The sequence below is a fragment of the Nipponia nippon genome, unplaced genomic scaffold (genome assembly GCF_047370975.1).
Source record: "Nipponia nippon isolate SJK-2023a ecotype South Korea unplaced genomic scaffold, ASM4737097v1 scaffold_15, whole genome shotgun sequence".
Taxonomy (NCBI): domain Eukaryota; kingdom Metazoa; phylum Chordata; class Aves; order Pelecaniformes; family Threskiornithidae; genus Nipponia; species Nipponia nippon.
This window is the reverse complement of record NW_028262331.1, coordinates 12,408,631-12,428,549: the sequence shown is the minus strand read 5'-3', so window position 1 is coordinate 12,428,549 and position 19,919 is coordinate 12,408,631. Positions and strand designations below refer to the sequence as shown.

Genomic DNA, 19,919 nt, shown 5'->3' with positions numbered 1-19,919 from the left:
AAGCAGAGCCACATCTTAGAGTAACTGGGAAGAAAGGCGTTTTTCTTTCATCTCCCTTCGGAGCAATAGACAGTTACCAGCTGTCAGCACCTTTTCAAAACTCTTTCAGAAACTGCCTGAGGCTTACAGAACTGATGAGTTCTTAATTTTCACGGTAGGCCCTGGTATGGCAACCACTGTCATAACACTTAGGGATTTTCAGTTTCGATGCTGGATATAATCCTGTGTTTTAGGGAGGGCCTCTGTAAATATAAATCTTCTCTTCTGCATGGCAGGGAGCAGTGATGTGCCAGACTGTATGCGCGCTATCCTATTTATCACGACATAGATTTTTTTTTTTTTTAGAGAAAAAAAAAAATAATCTGAATCATAGTATGCGAAGGGAGTGAGAGATCCCGTGTGACTCAGGACCCAGTGTGCAATTTCTGTTCCCTTTTGCATAACCAGTAGCAAAGAAGCTTGTGATTTATGATACATCTTCAGAATTTATCATATCTATAAGAGGAATTATACAGATCCTGACAAAATTATTCAAGCCAGGTAGAAGACTTTTTTTCTTTTTTCTTTTTCTTTTTTTTTCTTTAATTTGCTCTAAGCCCACTGGAGGAAGGACGGTAAAAACCTGGGGGCCAAGAAAGCTTAGTAACAGATTAAATACAGTAGTTTTTTCCATGAATAAGCTCAAACGCTGCGGATGCCTTTAAGCAAAGGTGAGAGAGTATCAGCCTTGTTCCAGCAGTATTCAGACATTGGGGGGGTTTCTGTTGTTCGTGGCATCGTGTTGCTCAGAGGACTTGGCCCTCTCGCGTTGGGAACTGCCGCTTTCTAGGAGCTGTGCAAATGCCTTTGCGCCTGTCAGGACGGACAGTCTGCACCGAGCGCGGGAGCGACAAAGGCACAGCTGGCCGCAGAGGCAGTCACAGTCAGGTATCGGAGCGATGGCCCCCGTGCGTCGCGGGCCGCTGCCGCCTCCCCCAGCCGAGCGCTCTCACCTGCTGCTCCTCAGTAGCTCCAGCACGCACAATGCTGGGGATCGCTGGGCGAGAGCGCTTTGCCTCCCAGTTTGAAGGAGTAACGGGGGAGCACCGTTCACAGGGTGCTTTCGAATAACTGATGCCTTCTGTAGGACAAATTTATATTTGGGAAAATGCAGTGTGTTACTGGTGCTGCAGGAAAGGAGGTGGGGAGAACTTAAATACGGCGGATTTTCCTAAGGATGGTGTGTCCTTCTGCCCCTTGTAAGCGATGCAAATGTAACCAAATCACTTCTTTCGTGCAAGCTAAAGCACCGTTTCGAAAGGCGTGTTTCTATGTTTCTGAAATGTTGCTGTGGGAAAAACCATTTGTACTGTGCTTCGGCTTACCTGTATCGATGGCGGCCAAAGAACTGATCCAAATTAAAACTGAGTAGGCCAAGCAAATAGGTAATTTGTCTGGAGCAGTTTCCCAGCTCAGCTCGCTGTGTGAGCCCGTGAACGTCTCCGCCTGCGCGAAGAATACGCTGGGGCAGGAGGAGATGGCTGGGACGGGGTGGGGGCTGCTCCGGTGGCAGCGGCCGGGCTTCGGACTGGTGTGAAGCGATGGCAATCACAGCCCGTGCTTGTCCTCCGTCAGGGACTTTACTGTGTTGTATGCTGCTTCACTGCTTTATAACCACCTCGTGAGTGGTGTGGTTGGCTTTGACGAGGATTACTATCCCCGACTTCGACAGAAACCATACATCTAGCCTTCTGTTGTCTTTTCTAGTGGATGAGGTTTGCATGGGTTGTCTTTCTCCGAGATTGTAACACGGTTATTTTTCTGCCCGGAGGGAGCCACTTTTACTGTGCCTCTGTCTGGACTGAATGATCTCTCTGCTGGAAAATAACCTTTTGTGCCCTCCTCTGCATACTTGACAGGGCCAGTACTTTTTCTGTTTAATATATATCTTCAGTGCAGTCTGTCCTGTATTAAATTCCTGTACTGGAAAGCGATAAAGGTTAGTATTTAGGACTCCTGTGGCATGCGTGCATGGATAGCTCTCCCTGGCAGCTTTTTTTCTGTAGGAAAGCGCTGGTCACACGTGAATGGCGGCGACCTGTTCTTCGCGGGGACACTTGCAGCCCTTTAACCAGCGCGTTGACCTTGGTCCGGCCTGGCCACCGCCCTTCCTGTAATTCAGTTCGGCAGCTGATAATAAATGGACATGGGGTTTTAGCATTTGGCAGTACCTCCGGGGCGCTGGAGCGTTTGCCTCCTAGGCAGTAAGGCCCTGGAGCTGGGCGATGCAGCAGCCTGCAGTTATCGGAAAGTTTTGTGACCGACTGGGCAGTGTAATTGTTGGTGGCAAAGAGCGTTAGGCCAAAACGCGTTCTGCTTTCTGCCAGGAAATGCATAGTCTATGAATGACAAAAAAAATCCTCCATCCACGCTGTCCCAAAATGATTTTTTTTTTTTTTCCTTTCTCCATAAAAGAGCTTTCTGAAATCGCTGCTAGGCAAAAAGGTGGCACGTGGACAAAAAGGCAATTACGATGGCATTCACCCTGCTGTTTGGATGCAGAGTGGACCTCATAAGCTGTAGTTGCTTTAAAGGGATGTGCCTGTAAATTATGATCTCAGTAATTTCTTCTGGAGGCACTTTTCTGGCAGAAGTTTACCACGGATGCTTGACTCTCTTTCCTTGTAGTGTTCTTATACCTGAGCAGAGATTTCACCCTTACAAAAGGCAGCACAGATCTTTGAGACGGTGTGCGCTCGCAGCTGGAGAACAGCCTCCGTAGTGGTCCGAAGCCTTCAGGGGAACCTCTGTGTCTCGGCAGCTGGGGCTGCGTTTCGTTAGAGCGATCGGTGGGGCCGTGTGCCAGCTGCCGATGCCAGGTGGACTTGGCCATTGTACTAATGAAGAGGAGGATTATCGAAGGAGCTGTAATTCAACTAGGGACCAGTGTTTGTCAGAGGATTGCGGTGAGCTTACAGGTGCGTTTTTTTCTTCATTACCATACACTCAATATTTTGTGGTTGTCTTCATGTCTGTTTTCGTTACCGCCTGCTGCCTGGTCTAGATGGGAAATTCCTGTCCAAGAAAGATCAGCTTCAGTGTTACAACGACAAACTGAGAACAGCAAAGAGGGTCAGCCCAGCTCTCTGGCCGCGCTTATTGTTCATGGCCGAAGGGTCCAGTTAAGTCGATGTTCAGGTGTATAATAAGAAGAGAGCGATCGGATTAGCTTTCTAGAACACTAAATTCCACTGAAACAGTATAACTGGAACCATAGAAGTAGGAGGAAAACTATTTTCCGTTCTGAAGTATGTCTTTGTGTAGTGTTCGGAGTTGGGCTTTTGAAACTTGCTAACAGTAAGTAATAACGTCTGCGTTATGCAGTCCGCACTGAGTCATTGTTTGCTCAGGGAAATGACTTTGAACAGCCAGACTTGTTTGCTAACTTTAATAACGAAAATATGCAGTTCCACGCATTGTAAGGCAACACACTATAATCAACATTTTTTCAAAACAAAAATTGATACCTATTTGCAACACCACGCTGCTGCATTAGAAGTAGTGTTTCTGCGGTTCGGGTTTGGGTCTGCAGCAAAGGCACTGGTGCAGTTTTCAGAAGAGGAAAGACCTTTGCACAAAATTAGTGTTGGTTTTTTTTCTAGAGTTTTATTGAACTTGCCAAATTAGAGACCAGAAAGCCTTGTTCTCTGTCCACACATCTTGTTGTTTTAAATAACAGGTTGTCTTACGCTCTTAGGATTTTGGAGTCTGTTCAGAATTGCCTCTTCTGCATCTTGGGAGGGAAGCCACACCTTTGCACCAGGAAGCCGGGAATTCTCCTTCTGACAGAACTGGAACTTAGGTAGCAAACCAGATGTTTCTTTTGCCTTATTTTAAGCAAGTGCTTAAAATATTTTTTTATTTTGTGCTATTTTGTGTTAGCACATTGTTTTCTCACAGATATTACAGGCAGCTTTCCTACCCACCCATCACAGCTATTAAGACTGTAATAACAAGCGGGGTTTGTATACCCGATTGGTTTTTGGTGTACGGAACAAATGATGCCAGGTGCACGCAATGCAATCTAACAGGGGTTCTCCATCGGTTTGTTCGTGCGGGAATGAAGTGGGGGCAGCTAAGTGTGCCTGACTCCCGTGGGAAGAGTGTTTGGACCGTTAAAATGTAACTTTTGGAGATATTTCAGATCTCCCTTTTGAATTTATGCATTTCTGAATTTTGTGGTCCGTTCTCTTTGCTTTTCCTTCAGAGCTACTAAGTACCGTGTAATTAGAAAAATATTGCAACTTGGAGGAGAACATTCAGAGCAATATGATTACTGGAAAAGCATAGCAGTGTATAATGAAGAACTGCTTTTGTATCTGTTGCACCTTCCAAAAACAACAAACAAAAAAAAGTACCTGTCGCATTTCTCAAGTAAACCAAACACTGCATTTTGAATAGTGTATTCAAATGTATATTTTTGATTTCTCCTAAAGTCACAAGCTTTTTTGGCCACAATGTTGTTTGAAAATAGAAAGGAAAACTTAAGGTCTCATTTGAAAATGAGGGCAAATATAAAATATGTGACTTCCCAAATCCCATTTTATTTGTGCGTGGATTTGTTGGTCTTAAAGTTGGAGGAGGGGATGAAAAGCAAATTCTGCAGAAAAGCAGGGAGTGTGGTTTTGCCTGCCTGATCATAGCACTCTGCGGGAATGCAGGTGATTTTTAACTTTAATCTTGCTGACCTTCTCTCCAGAAAGCTGGTGGATAGGAACTGGGAACAGCAGCTTACGGAGCCATTAGCAAAGCTAGAACATCTATATTTGTTTAAACAAGCATAGTGGGGATTTGCATCACCCCTAAACCTTAGGAAAGCGTTGCTCTGAAACTCTGATTTTTACCATCTCAGAATTTGTCATGTTTTACTTTTGTACCTCCATTAACACAATTGACTGTGCAGTGCTATGAGAGTCCTAGCAGGATTTGGAGTTACTGAGAGAGCCAGCACGTTTCCGTGGCCATAAAATCGTGCTGCTATGACTGCAGGGTGTCTGGGTGGAAGCTGGCTTGTTTCTGGTCAGCTAGGGTCAAAGTACGGATGCGCTTGGATAGGGAACTTACATGTTCATAACCTTAAGGGGATCTGAATATTTTGCGCAAAGTATTTGTCCAAAAGAAAAGTAGAGGCCGAAAACGTGTGGGAGGCCAGAAAGAAAAGTGGAGGCGGGAAAGGGCTGGGAAGCCAGAAAGAAAAGTAGGGACCGAAAAGGAGCGGGAGGCCAAAATGGTGTGGGAGGCCAGCAGGGAAAGCAGAGGCCAAGAAGAAGGGGCGGCTGGAAACGTTCGGGAGGATAAAAAGGTACGGGAGGCAGAAAAGGTTGGGAGGCCAAAATAAGCCTGTGTCATAGATCCAGCCAGCCTTATTTTGCTCTCCTTTTTCGTCTCTGCGTCCTCCTGAAGTAGAGGATCCACGGATAATTAGCAGAGCTGAAGAAAATTAGAGCTCGGCCTTATGAAATAACTTAAGGACAAACGCCTGTGATATTGGCTCTCTTCTTTTTTCAGTTGGTGCTTAGTTTGAGCACTTACAATTTTGGTTTCCAGCAGAAAGCATTTCTTTAAACTGTTTGAAATCTCGGTTGTTACAGAAGTACAGATGAGCAGTAGCGCTGCCTGTCAGTTAGATGTCGGCTACTTTAAATACTGTCCTTTAAGATGACCAAAAAGATGTCTCCTCAGTCCCCAGAAGAAACAGTGCTGCCACGACTGCTTATACAGGGACTGGAGAAAGCTAGGAGCAATTTGGGATAACAGAAGGGATAGTTTGTGCACTTTTATGAGGTATGTCTAAAACAGGTGTGTTAAGAGTCCCTAGAGCATTTAAGAAAAACATGTGATGACGTAATGATACGAGCACAGTATCTTTTCTTTTTGCCTGATAGAATTAAAGAATACATGGGTTGGTGGTTATGGGCCATTTATATGTTTGGGTAAAGCTTTCAGGCGTTATTTGTCTCGGGTACAAACTAACCCGATTTGAGATAATTGTGTCCTGATACAAGGAAGAAGTATAAAGGAAAAAAGAGTCAAAGATGAGCAGCTCTGCCTGGAGGTCAGCGCCGACAGTGACCGCCTTGCAGCCTCCCTCTGCGGGGCGGGTGAGAGCCACCGGAGCGGGGTGCCTGGTGCGGGGAGCCCGGCAGGTCGGGAGCGAGGGCCTCTGTGCTGCTCTGCCAGCTGGGGCAGGAGGGCACCCTGTGAAGAGGAGATGTTGCAAGAGATGTCAAGTGCTGCATGCGAAAAACTCGCTGAGCGAAGGCGGGTGTTTGATCTCTGTCTTTAAACTGAAACCTGATGGGTTGCCGAGCGTCTGTTTCTGCTCCGATGAGTCTGTGTCTAGGTGGGGACAGCGGGGAGCTCCTTCCAGCCTTGAGCCTGGAATATATTCACCTGGCAACTGCTGCTATCCCAGCCACTTTCTGAGCTCAGCTTGCAATGGGAGGAAAATTCCTCAAAGTGTCTCCGTGTAGGATGAGAATGTGAACTATGTCCAGGCTGAAGTCCATGGAACTGAAAAGCTGCGCTCATGTAACTGTTTCCTTTTTTTCTAGAGGCTTCAGTTAAGTTGGCTGTTTGTCATTGAATGCATTTTTGCCTGAAATGCTAATTGCCTGCCATCAGAAATAGGGAGCCTCTGTGAAAGGATCATGTTGCCACCCGAGTGGAAGAAAATCAGTGTTGCTGCAGGTTGAGTGCACGTGTCCAGAACAAAATCTTTTCCGAGCATTGTACAAGCAAGCTATTACTTTCCAAGGAGAAGTTTTGTTGTGACAAATCTTGCTTTTTATTTTGGATAGGCTGGAAAGGTAAATTCTGGTATAAAGATCTAAAAGTAGCTGTCAGCCTGGTACCTGGCCTTCTGTCCGGAGCAGTGAATTTCTCTGGTTAACCTCTCTAGCACTGTGCTGAACTCTTGAAAGTGCTTTTCAGGCCGTACTTTCACTGGCCCCAAACCAAATTATCTTAAGTGCAAACCGTTTATCTGAACTGATGGTTAGTCAGCAGAAGGGTGACACGGTGCTTATTAGAGTAGAAAAACCAATCAGTGTTTAGTGTGGGCTGGATTGAGATTTGCAGATTGATAGGGAACGGGAGGGTTCATTTGGGTCAGTAACTGGCGCGGTGATGAGGGTGCGAAGCGAGCAGGCGAGTCCAGCGTCGTCAGCCGCCCGTCCTACGGCACCTGCCAGTAACTGCCCGCACTCTTGCGGAATAGCAGACCGGTGTGTTGGCTAGGATGCTTCTGCTGGCGAGTTTGGTGTGACATAGATAGCCACGTGCGTCAAGTCAGGTAATTTATATTGTTGGTTTCCTGATTGTGGAACGCTACGGCTGACAGTCCTGTAGCCTTGTCCTGGAGGCTGCTAGTGGTGATGATATACGTGCGTTGCTTCTCAAGGTTTTAAACCTTTGGAGGCATGTGTATGTGTAAAGGCTAGGGGACGAAGCAAGCAGCCAGAGTCTTAGAGCTTCACCCGTGTTGCTCTCGGTGAAATGCCCTTCCTTCACTTGCCTGCCAGCAGGATGTGTTCCCCCCCGGTATCCAGGGTAAGCTTATACTGACATGAAGTTCTATTTAAATTGGTTTTGCTGTAGTTCTCCACTCCCTGCCTTGTACCTGCGCTAGCATCCATTTGACCCTTTGGTGAATCAATTGAAACAAAGTTTGGAGAACAATGATGAAGAAAAAAAAAAGAAAAAAAAAAAGTTTTCTGTTTGTTTAGTTCCCTGAACCGTTTCACCCCAGAGCTGAACAGATATCAGTCCCAGTACAGAGAGGGAGAGGGCCAGGACAAACACAGCTGGGGACAGGGGACGGACTGCAACAGCAATGCCGGCTGTGGGTGAACTCACAGCAGCCTGGGGCTGCGCTCTGCCGCCTCGGAGGACGCTTTCCGTGCTCTTTTCACCTTGGAGAAGCGTCTGTAACATAATGCGGGGGGAAGGATGGCTTGTGTAGCTGTTCTCTTCTTACGCTACTGCTTTTTTCATTCCTTGAAGTCAGTGGTAGTGAGGAGAAGTTTGAGTTTGCTAGAAGGTTCTGCAGTCATACTGGGGGACTTCTGTGCCCTGGTGTGTGGGCCGATTGGCAGTAAAACCTCCCAGCCTGTTGATATGGAGCTAGGCCAGCTGTTTGGGACATAAATGGTAATTAGCTGTCTTCTAAACATTGGCTTTATTAAGATTTACAAATAGAAAACACTATCTCCACTCCACTTCTTGTAATGGGGATTCCCAAGCTGTAATACTTAGGATAGCTGCTCAGCAGTACAGCGACCATCTGCCCGTGGGGCGCCTGCGTCGCTGCGGCCCATTCACGCGGTATCAGGTCAGAGCCGAGCCGCGCTCATCAGCGCTGCTGCAGCCAGCCAGGGTGAGCACGCTTCGACGCCGGGTCGGGAGAAACTGGTGCCTGTTCTGCCTCTGCCGAAGGAGCACGCCGAGTGGCCGGGGTTCAAGGCAGGGAGCGTGGACCCGGCAGGGCGGTCCAGCTGGGCACTGGTGTCTGGTGCGTTTGGCCCTCTCTGGAGCAGGTACGCCTCTGCCGCTTCCCGGGGCAGCGCCCTTTGCGGAGGGAGGCTGGGAGAGCCAGCGCAGTGGGGGGACGCCCTGCCCAGCTGGGGACGCAGGGATGCCCGCTCTTGCACTGCTCTTCAACAGGTCTGAAGGCTCAAAGGGCCCTGTGGGACTCCATAGCAAGGTGTATGTGTGGGGTGGTAGGACAAGGCTACCGCGTTGTGGTATCTGAGCGTGACGTGATCGACGCAGGCAGAAAGGGTAAGGGAGAAGGAATTCATCCTGCTGCCAACACCTTTCGTACGAGAGGTTGGATGTGGATGTGCGCCCTTTCTGGGCAGGCATGCAGGTTCCTGCAATGCGGAGCTGCTGTTGTCACCACCAGTAGTGGCACCCAAGTAAACAAAATTTGGGAACGCCATCCTGCAATAGAAACTTGCAGAGGCTATTTCTAGATGGAATGGAAGCCCCATGTGATTGAATGGACTGTAGCCTCATTGTGAGGGTCGAAGGCAACCAAAAGTGGTTTGAACTGGAATTCTTTAGAGTATTGTTGCTAACGCAGTAGTGGGCAGCTGGATGGAACTATTTTGCAGCTTTACTCCTTTTTGATACCATACTAGCGTTCTTGTTAAAGAGGCTTCATAACAAGCTCAAAAAGCTTGGCAATTTCTAGTGCAAGCCCATATTTTTAGATGCTCTATTGCTCCCCACCCCCGAAGAGAGATATTCTGGCAAAAGGCAGTGAAAGAGCAACTTTAAAATGTGTATACTAAACCCAAAGGTTATCACGCAGCAGGCAAGCTGGTAACGGGTTAGCGCTTGGATTAGTGAATTTTGGAACAGTGGGGTTAAGCTTTGCAGGGAAGGGTAGTACCTGCACGTAGCTACTCCTGTGACCCATCAGCTGTTCCAGGAATTCTCCAGAATGTGGAATTTGCCAGCTCACCAGACAAGTGTGTGCCGCCTATCACAGACACCGGGAATCCTGAGAATGTGAAGGATTCTCAAACTCCAGTTCTCCCTCCTCCTGGAGGGGCTGGGGGAAGCGGGAAGGGAGGTCAGGCTTGACATACCAAGTCAAAGAAGAGGGATCTGTGAGTATGCGGCAGATAACGCCCATGGCTCGCTGTACTTTGCCACTCCCCCCATTGTGCAAAGTATGATTAAAGTCAGCCGCTCCGCCCTGTCTGAACCATACATACATGCACAAATGCCAGATTCTCTTCATTCCAGGCTGCTGACTTCAAGAAGGACTTGCTCTGACAAGCTGGAAATGAGGGCTGGCAGCTTCGTCTGCAACTCAAAGGCTTTATCTCCCTTAGACGCTCTCCCTAACACTGCCCACAAATACTGTTCTGCTGGTAGGAGCTGCTGTACCCACAGGACGCCATCAGGCACTTATGAATAAAGCCTCACGTTGTGTAACTCTCCTTAGACCAGGCAAGGAAAACTTCACAGAGCGACTGGCATCAGGCCCAGAGGAGAGCTTGCTCTCCTTGCGCTTCAGCCTCATTATTTGGGAGCGGTAGGGAGAGTCAGCTCAGCCTTCTGATTCTTTTGTCCTCCTACCCAGAGCTGGTGTTCTTTCCTCCACAAACCTGCTGCTGTCCAGCCTTCGTCTCCCGCTTTGACTGTTCCCATCAGCTGATGCTGCATCCATCTCCAGCTTCCACAGCGTATTCCTGTGGTTCATCACCTTGGCCCCTCTCTTTCCTCTCTGAACTAACTCCCACCTGGCTGTCCCGTCACGTCTTCCCCACTTCACCATGGCAAGCACAAGTGGTTCTTGCTTCTGTGCTCCAGAAGCAGCTTCTGTTTCCCTGATCTTGCCTCCTAGCGTTATTGCTTCGCTGCTGCTCCTGCTCAGCGAAGGATGCCAGCTGCGTCCACCTCTTGGGGATTTTTGCATGCGCTTTTAAGCTGTCCGCTTATGCTGCATATGCAGTCTTTCACTTAGCGTATTTATACGCCCTGACCTATCTCAATCAATCGATGAACTCAGCCTTCAATAAATGCTTTCCCGGAGTGAAACCTATTTGAGAGATGTAATAATGGTTGTAGAGAGCGTTTGTGCCAGTAACTGCAAGATGGCCAAGCTCTTCTTTGGATGTTGTTTTTATTTCAAAATGAGTATTAGAGCAAGTATATTTTTAGATGCATATAATATTTAAGACATGAAATTGAGATAACTTTAAGCTTGATGCAGTAAGGCATGCACCCTGATATAAAAATTTATCATAAATCAAAATTGAGTAGTCATTATGGTTGTGACATGATTTCTGCTTAAAAGGGTATCGTTGATGTCGTCATCACATTGCTCCCGAAGCAGCTTGCCAGCGTTATTTCAGGTTGCGGAGGGTGTGTGCACGTAGGTATTTTCTAATAACCATGAGACCTACCAGTATGAAATGTCTGCCCAGTACCTCGCAGATTTCACAACTGACTGTTCGTAGGCAAAACCTTTTTTTTGGGGCTGATTTTTGAGGGAGGGCTTTTTCACAGGGGCTGTGGCCTCGACTTGTGGCTGTACAACTAATCCTGCTGAGCAGCAAAGGGATCCCACTAGTCTCAGCTCCAAATCTTCTCTCCCGACCATGGGACTGTGCTTTCTGGACATTGTGTGAAAAAGATTGGTGAAACAAAACCTCTCATTTCCCCTTATCTAGCTTAATATGTGCAAAGAGCATGCGGCTCTGAAGCAGCGATGTAAGAGAATTGGAATCGGCGTCGTAGTGAGGATTTTGGACAAGAAGCTGGCCTGAAGAAGCACCCATAGCATTTAGCCTCTGTGTTTTATTCATCCTGGAGCAAGTGTAATTTAAAGTGACACCTCTATAATTGATGAAGTATCTTTTTACCATTTGTTTAATTACCAGTTTCAATGTCTAGAAAGCAGTGGATCAATAATTTACAGTGATGAACCTCCCCGTGTCCCTCTGTTTTTCTAGTTCAGCTGTACAAACAACAGCTCCTGAAACAAACCCTCAAGTTTTGATGCTTTTCTTTTTCTTTAGGTGATTTGAAAGAGCTGAACCTTTTTTCCCGCCACAGGTGTACTGCAGCACGAGTGAAGCTGATGGCAGAGCTCCTGCTGGCCTCAGCGAAGCGGGGTTAATCCAGGGCTTGCCCTGCACACTGTATCAGCTCTCATCTTTTTGCAGTCTCATTATTGCAGAGCGGCTAAGGCTGGGCTCACGTTGTTGCTACAATGCGAGTGATGCTGCGCTGGCAATATCTAAGAGCTGTTAGAACAGAAAATTTAAGCAAAGGAACCAAAGCTGCTGCCTGCATTTAGTATGTATTTCTTACACGATAGTCTTTGATAACATGTACTGATTTTCTGTGGGAGATACCTATTCTTGAGACTTTTGGACCTTTCTTTCAGGTTAGGGCTCAGATTCCCTCATGGCCCTGGATCCCTCACTTTCCCAAAGGGGACCTATGCCTGTCAAAGCCGAGGGAAGAAAGTGTTTACCTCCCAGTGGGATGAGACTTCTGACAGTTTCTGTCGTCATCCTGGCTGCCACGGGCTGTAGGGTTTGCTCAGACAGCGTCACAACAAAAGATGAAAAGATATCTCACTTCCATGAGATTTCCAAATCCGTGCACTCCTAGCGGGATGCGGCCTTACGTGGAAAGGGCTCCCAGCAGCGCACGGGTAGCCTCGAGGCAGGAGGATGCCTGTCGCTTTCTCGAGGATGCGCTCGTTATCTGCACCAGCACAAGTGGATGCTTCCCCTTTCCTGTCTCTTACTCTTCGGGTGCCGGTCCTCACCACCTGCTGGAGAACAGAACGCTGCGGGACAGCTGGTATTTCTGATAACGTCCCGACTGTCACAACCAGCTGATGATACCCGAGTAACAGGAGCTGTGGGAATTCCTTCAGGATCTCTCGTTTGAGTTGGAGATCGCAGCCCAGAAGTTTTTGTTTATGTGGTAGATGTAAAGGGTCAATAGGAAGATTGCTGGGCCTGCCTGTGACTGCCTGTTTTGTCTGCCTCAGCAGGATTTGTGCAGTTTTTCAGCCACCCAATGTAGGACTGTAAGTAAATCAGAGAGAGAGAAAGGAAGGATTTGGACCTAGCCACAGCTGGGGAATGAACGTTCCCATTCACTGCACAGGCCCGTGTTTATCCAGATGTGGAACACGCGTTCCTGAGAACCATGAAGGAATGGGCTCCCTGATTACTCCTTAGTGTGTATTTTGTCTTTGTTCTTGATTAAATCTATGTCCCTGATAATGCGGGAAGTCTTGAAAACGCTGTGAGCGGGATAGTGTAGTTCTCCTGAGTGAGCAGGGCGTTGAAACCGTGTCTTGGAGAGGAGATATTCCTTGCACTTCCAAGGGTGCTTACTAAGTTGCAAGCCAACGATTTTTTTTTTTAACATCACTGTGATCCCTTCTTCTTTTACTTTTAAAAAAATCTTGATTTAACGTAGTTTTGATTCAATAGGAGAATCAATTTTTGAAATGTTGGAAAACAATATTCTGGATCATTTGAGGAGTGCAAGCTGATGCCAGTGGATGTGGGATGTCCTTCTGAAGTGATGTCTGTATTTTCCAGGCATCCTGGAATACTTTTGCCAACACGATGGCAGCTCATCATTCCCTGTTTACTGTTAACTGAGGATATATCTATTTTAGGATAAGAATGTTTGCAATTCACAAAACCGTGAAAGGCTTTGTTCACTGTGGGATCTTTGGGGTAGCGTCCAGCTGGTCAGAAGGAGATCACCCCAGGCGATACCCTTCATCTGGTGGCTTTTACCCTCCTTTCCAGCAGCAGCGGCACAGGCAGGGTAAAGGGAAGCGGTTCAGACACAAGGCAGCTGCAATGTCATCTGCCCACGTGCTCCTCTTGGTTGCCAGGCCTTGCGTCTGACGCGCTGCCAGAGAGCCAGTCTGCACCCTGCGCCTGCTCCCCCTTCCTCTGCTCTCGGGAACCGCCTAGGCCGTTTCTTTTAGCATAATCTGGAATTTCTACAGATCCCTGGATATTCTTATTCTGGGTTCGTGATCTAGTTTTACTCCAGACTGTTGTTGAAACCCTTTCTTTAAACTTTTCATAGGGGACTTGTGCCATCACAATAAATGTAAAATGCTCTTTGTTCCCTTACAAAGAAGGGTTTGAAAGAAGTTCAATACCATGTGTGTTCCTAATAGTTTTATTAGAACTTATTTATAGCTTTTCACTGTCCCAGAATAACTGCCTGCCTTAGGCCAACACAGTCAGTTTGGGACAGAGGAAAAAAAGTGGTGAAGTACAAATTGTGCCTGTAAACTCTACGCTTACAAATCATCAAATTAAAAACTGCTGCACTTGTTGGAATGTCTAAAGCATTGAATGTGGCCTTTTTCTGGGCTCACAGAACTTGGCTCCACTTGGTAGGCTGTAGTTTGCTTACAGCATTGCTAAGTTTGCATTAAAAAAGTGTCACACCCAGAAGGAAAATAAGAACTCGTTTCTCCCAGGTATCACCCGCTTCTGGCGTCAGAAGGAAATGTCGCAAGAGTACTCGCCGGCGGGCGGGTTGGGTTTTTTCCTTAAGGGACCTATAGCCATTGCATGGCACAAACCTGTGACAGATGCCATTGTACCGATACAAAATGTTGCTCGTAGCAACATTTCCCTAACTTTGGGGTACAAATTATACAGATATATACATCTTTACGCTACTATAAACTTCCCATACTAGGAATTTTGTTACACTGACAGGAGTGGGGAGTAGAAGTAGTTGTTGGGGCATCGCTCACGTACAAGCTATTTTATAATTTTTATAAATGGGGTTTTACCCCATAATTTCAGGAAATATCTTCCATATGTGATCCTCTCTCCTGTGCTCTTCAGGAAAGTTTTAGCCTTTTGGCCTTTATTTTTCTGACACTGGAAGCTTGAACGTTCTAGTATAATCGAGATATTACCTGTGCTCCAGTCTCCACATGGCAGAAAAGGTCATGATTTTGACAGCAAAGTAGGAGTTCAACAATAGCTTTATTTGGGCTTTACGAAAAGGAAAAGCTGCATGTTAACTAAAAGAAACAATGCCATTTGGCTCTTTCGGAGGCAGGTATTTCCTTTTTAAACTATTTTTCACAGTACCAAATTGTCTGGTTTTGGGTGTGGTTCGCTCTAATGCAAAACTGCAGTGATGAAAGTTGTCAATTAAAAGAAAAAAGGACAGCGTAAGACAAGTCAGTCAAGTTTAGTTGTTTCCTAAACAGTATAATAGACTGTTTCCTAAAAGCAGTCTGATAGAGTAGATAAATCTGTTATTTGGATTTCTGTAAAATGATGTGCGTTGACATAATTAAGAATAATGTCATTCAGATAGCCTTCCCTAGGTTTCGGATTTGACCCACTAAAGAAAAGAAAGCAGCTTACACTTACCGATTTGGTGTCAGCAGTTCTAAACAGACAATTCCCATATTTAGAGAAGAACTTTAGTTATCATCGGTGGCATGGGGGAAACGTGGGATCCTCTCAACGTAACGTTAGTAGGGATGGTTGATCTCTGCTTCCAGACTCCTCGTCTCATACCTGTGGTTCTGCTCACTTTTTAGAGCCAAGACAAATATCTCATTTCTCCTGGAGCAGACTTTCTGAAGCTGAACAAACAGCTCGCTGACTGCATCCTTTGACTCGGCATGATAAATAAGTAGAGAAGACAACAGCGTTAGGGTCCAGGCTTAAAGCTGAGACTTCGTACTGACTTAAATGCAGAGGGGACTAGTTCCCAAAACGTCGTTTTTTCCAAAATCAGTTAACTTTCAGATACCGCTGACCACAAGCAATACCAGCACAGGCCATCTTTCTGAACTGCTTTATGATTGTTATGGAGCAGTTATTACATGAGATAAGAGGCAAAAGCGTGTTTAATATAAATGCTTGCTTGTAGTTGATTTTCTCTAAGAGGCATAACCACTTACGTTTACTGCTTCTGAAAAAAACCTGCCTGTTGCCTGCACTTGTTTTCCCCCTCACTGCGCAGGCGAGAATGTGACGTATTTAACTGGACAAAAATTAAAGGTCAGTTTAAAAATCTTCAGAAATCAAGATGTCCCTAAAGATAAGTCAAATACGAAACATCCTCTTGGGACAGAGTTGCTGTGTGCCCTGGAAAGCTTGACGCACCCTGGAACGCACACCCTTTTCTGGCCAGGTAGGATGGGGACAAGGGCAAGGGATGAGCAACTGGTGAGGAACGTACCTGGGAGCCCGGTTACACTGGGGCAATCCTCTGGAGCAGCACAGGGAAGTGTAAATCTCAGCCCTGTTCTCATCGGGACTGCGAGGCTCCTGGCGCTGCGGTGTAGGAGAGTGCTGCTGCTGTCAAACCGTCTCGCTGTCTCGTCAATGAGCCTTTCATAAGGGTAGCCTGGCTTGCTTTTTTAAGGCTCTTAGCCTAACTCTGCTGTGGCAAACTGACTGCTTCAGCTCAAGGAGGTCTTACCAGCTAACACGTTGGAAATCTTGGCTGGGATTTGGCCTCAAGTTCCTCTAGAAGCTGTGCAGCGCTGCAGGGGCTGCGTTTGCAGACAGGAGAGAGAGAGGATGTCGCAGGGCTACAGATACAAAATTATTTGTACATTTTGTCACAAATCTCTGTTGCCGTCAGGAAAAAAGTCTGGGTGATAAACCTGTCTAGGAATGTATATTGTACTCATTTCCGCGGCAGCTGTGGGACTGTGTCAGTCTGTTTGCTCAGCAAGCTGCTCTGCGCTGGGAGAGGAGAGCTGCTGGCCTCATCCAAAGACAAAGCAGAGATGGAAAGATACCCTCACCGGGGATCGCAGGGAAACGTTCCAGTTACATCACTTCATCCAGACGAGCTCTTTGTGAGCATTGTTGTAGGAACTCCCTTTTATTTGTATAAGGAGGAGGAAAATCTGCCTTTAACTGGGCTTGCAGGTTTTGTGCCTGCTGAAGCGACAGTGAAAGGCGTGCGTTGGAGCTGCAGTTACGGCTCGGCAGCAGTCAGCCCGACGGTTTTGCCGAGACGCGCACAGCGCGGTGTAGCCACGTGCAACCGCGTGCTGCTGAAACTGCTGGCCTGCGAGACGCTAATGCGTAACTTATGCGGGAACGCTTTGAAAGTGAAGTTAAATGGCTCCTTCCGCAGGTGCCCAGCATCTTTACAGTGTAAAACAAAATGAGCAAGAGCGCGCTGGCCAGTTCGTGAAACGCAGCCGCGAGCTGTTGTGCTCCGTGATCTCCTGCCTGGGAAGGGCGGCCGGGGAGCTGTCGGCCTGCCCTCCGCATTAGCGCCGGCCGCGCCGCGCTGTGGACGTGCCGGTGTCTTTTCCTGCCCTTCCCCTGTCGGAGTTGGGCTCAGCCTTGCTTTGCAGGCGCTATTGTGCAGATTTGAAAGTCTATCCGCCTGGCTTTTTCCTCCCATGAAGAAAAGCAAGGGCATGATAGAAAAAGGAGATAGCAGCTCTAATGCGTACATCTAGTTTTCTGTTTTGGGCTGTGGGGGAGGCCCCTCTCTGCTCCGGAGGGAAGAGCCACAGGTTAAACGCTGTCCATCTCTGCGGAGGGGAACCGCGGGTTGCTCGTGCTGCCTTCCTGGAGAGCACCGACGTGTGAAGAGCCCCGCTCCGCCGTTGTGTCCCTCCCCGGTGCTCCCGTCTGTTCCTCGTTTCCAGACTGCAAACAGTTTGGTGCTGATCTGGCCTTATATAGTAATTTCCTATTATTAGAAACATTTCCTTGGGATCTTGCTCAGGGAGTAGCAGAGGGAAATCCTGTTTCCTTCATCTGACATGCAGGCAAAGCACCACGGTTCACTCTTTCCTTATCTGGTGTCGATAGAAAAAGAAGTTTTTGTTATGATATGCTTTTCAGTCTTAATCCCTTTCTAACACTAAGCCTCTTTTCAGAAATGCAGGAAAAGAAATTTGAAGGAATAGGAACTGTCAGCCACCAACGTGAGCTGTGGAGCGCTGCCTACAGCCTGTACGTTCTGCCCGGCCTTTCTCGGCCATGTTGTTCTCTCTCAGATTTCGTCATCCTGATGCTTTGGAAAAGCAATTCTCTTTGTCGTGTTGGCTTGTGTGAAAAACAGTATGACAGGGTGTTTCACCGGAGCCTGCCGCGGTATCGACAGAAAGCTAGTGGCTGTGTTAAAAAAGAGGAACGACTTTATATTAAGGAGGGAGAAGTTTTTGTTCTGCGTGCAATGAGAACATGTTTTTAAAGGAGAGACTGGTCACTGAAATATGCACAGGCTTGGAGCACTTAATTTTTCCTGTGAAAACATTTTTTCCCCTTAAAAGGAAGATGTAGGTCCTGCCACTGGGAGTGACTGTTTAGAAAGTCAGCTGGGAGGAATGCACAGCAGCGGAGCGGAGTCGGGCTGTTTGTGTTAGCAGCTCCCTCGGAACGGCCGCTCGTGGGTTTGCTGCAGACTCTGCAGGGGAGCTGCTTGAAATGACGGTATCGAAGTAAGGGCAAAGCAATCAAACGGAATTAACTGTTGTTTTTAAACTCTTTGCTATTGAAGTTAGTTCAACAATTACTTGTTTGTAAAAGCAGCTGAAGCGGCGACCGTCTCGCGGTCTGTAAAGCAACCAGCAGAGCCCTCGCGCGTGAGCTCTAACCCTGACCCTCACGGGGGAGCAGCCACGTGCGTGAGACAAACGGGCATCGCGTTAAGGGCATCTGGTAATCATAAAGTGGGACTTTGTTCTGATGGTCACCGTCAAAGCCGGTCATCCGTTTCTGGTTCACTGGTTCGGCAGAGAGCAACAAGGAGGAAAATTTATCTTAATTTGTTAGATTAACCCAGTTTCGGTTTTCACTCGCATCAGAGACCCAGAATTATTGTGTGTGTGCGGGAGCCATAACTAAATATGACTGCTGCGTATGTGCTATTTAATCTGCCGTTTCTCAAACGCATCTATCGTCAGAGGTATCAAAACAGTGAGTAGCGCTTACAGAGAAAGCGTAGGAGTCCCAGGAGAGGTGTGCATCTCCATCTTCGTTTTTTGTAATATTCCATTTTTTTGTAATATTCTTGTTTATTTGTGAAAGACTGAGCTTGGGAAGAAAAGCAGTTCAGTGTTCTCACTGTTGAAGCTTTCTTGAAACAAACAAAACCAGTATTGACAGTTTTAGGCATTACAAAGCATAAATTAGAATCCAAAATAATAATTTAAATATTCTTTGTCTTCTGGTTTTTGAACCCTTTTGGCCACACCTAACATACTTCTAGGCTTTTGTCTATAATTGTGCAAACACATTCACACAGAATCGCAGAATTCGGAGAACTCATGTCATGAAGTCTGCAGTAAAATTAAGGAACTTCACCATCTTGAGGCACCTTTTGAGTGAGTATAACGGGCGTTTGGTTTAACCTTTACAGCTCCGCAGTTTCACAGCGGACCAGGAACGCTGTGTCTCCAGCCCAGGGTCCTGTGTCCAGGCTGCTGATCCCAACGACTCGTCTGGGGAACAGCTGGCTACCGCGTGGGGAAAGAGGCAATGCATTGGTACAAAGAAAGAGAGGGCAGAAACAGGCAGTTCTTAGCAGAGCTAATGGTATGGGGAAGAGGCTCTGCCTCGTCATCAAGGCTGTTACAATATCGACTGCTGGTTCTTCGGCAGGGCGTTGATTTATCCAGTTACCATGCAGTCAGACGTTCATCCTCTGCTGGAGCAGGGCTTTTTTTCCGAAGCAATGGGCCGAATGTCCCTCAGACCCTCCAGTTTCTGCTATAGGGTGTCTCAGGAATGCAAGGCATTTTAATCAGTTTTAGATCGGTGTAGTCTGGACAGCAGGACACATGTGATAGGTTAAGGAAATTTCTATTTTTTGTTTAAGACGTTCCTCTGACCTGCAAGAGGAAGGGCTCTCAAATTCCTGGCCTGTTGAGGGTGGTTTGTTTCCCATGGTATCTTTGCCAAGTGCTTTCTAATTATGGAATGTGTGTTATTCTGTAGTTCTTTTGCAAGGCAGAAATAATGAATATTATAAAAATCCAGAAAAAAAGATATGCGTCGATAGATGAACTTGACATCTTTTGCTTTTGGAATAATGTAGATGTGATCCACGTTGATTTTTGAACAGCGTAAGCCCAAGCCAGCATCCCTTACCTCCAGATTTATACTGTGGAGGGGAACCTGCACAGCAGAGGGGAGGGCTGGTTTGCTGACGCCGGTTTCACGGGGCCAAACTCTTTTTTGCCAGTAGAGCCGCTGCTTGCGGGTGCAGCTCGGCGAGTCAGGCACCGCTCCGCGAGCCGCCAGAGCAGGGCCGACAGGAAAGGTTTCCAGTCCCCTTGCTTTGAATGTGGAATTGTATGCAGGGAGTCAGCTGCTTATCAGCAACGAGCAGAGCAATCCCAGAGCTCTAAT

General features: G+C 47.1%; 1 protein-coding gene across 7 annotated transcripts in view; it reads left to right on the top strand.

Moving 5' to 3' along the window:
• The window catches only part of MYO1C (myosin IC), a 62,131-nt gene that overhangs the window by 7,758 nt on the left and 34,454 nt on the right, over positions 1-19,919 (top strand). Inside the window, exons 1-2 of one of the 7 annotated variants that reach the window (XM_087752146.1) lie at positions 2,701-2,957; positions 3,737-3,841. The exons of 4 other annotated variants lie outside the window; for them this stretch is intronic. The gene's annotated coding sequence lies outside the window, so the exon portion shown is untranslated. Of the gene's footprint in view, positions 1-2,700; positions 2,958-3,504; positions 3,842-17,513; positions 18,008-19,919 lie in introns of those variants that run through there. 2 more of the 7 variants (XM_087752147.1, XM_087752148.1) reach the window with 2 other exon arrangements.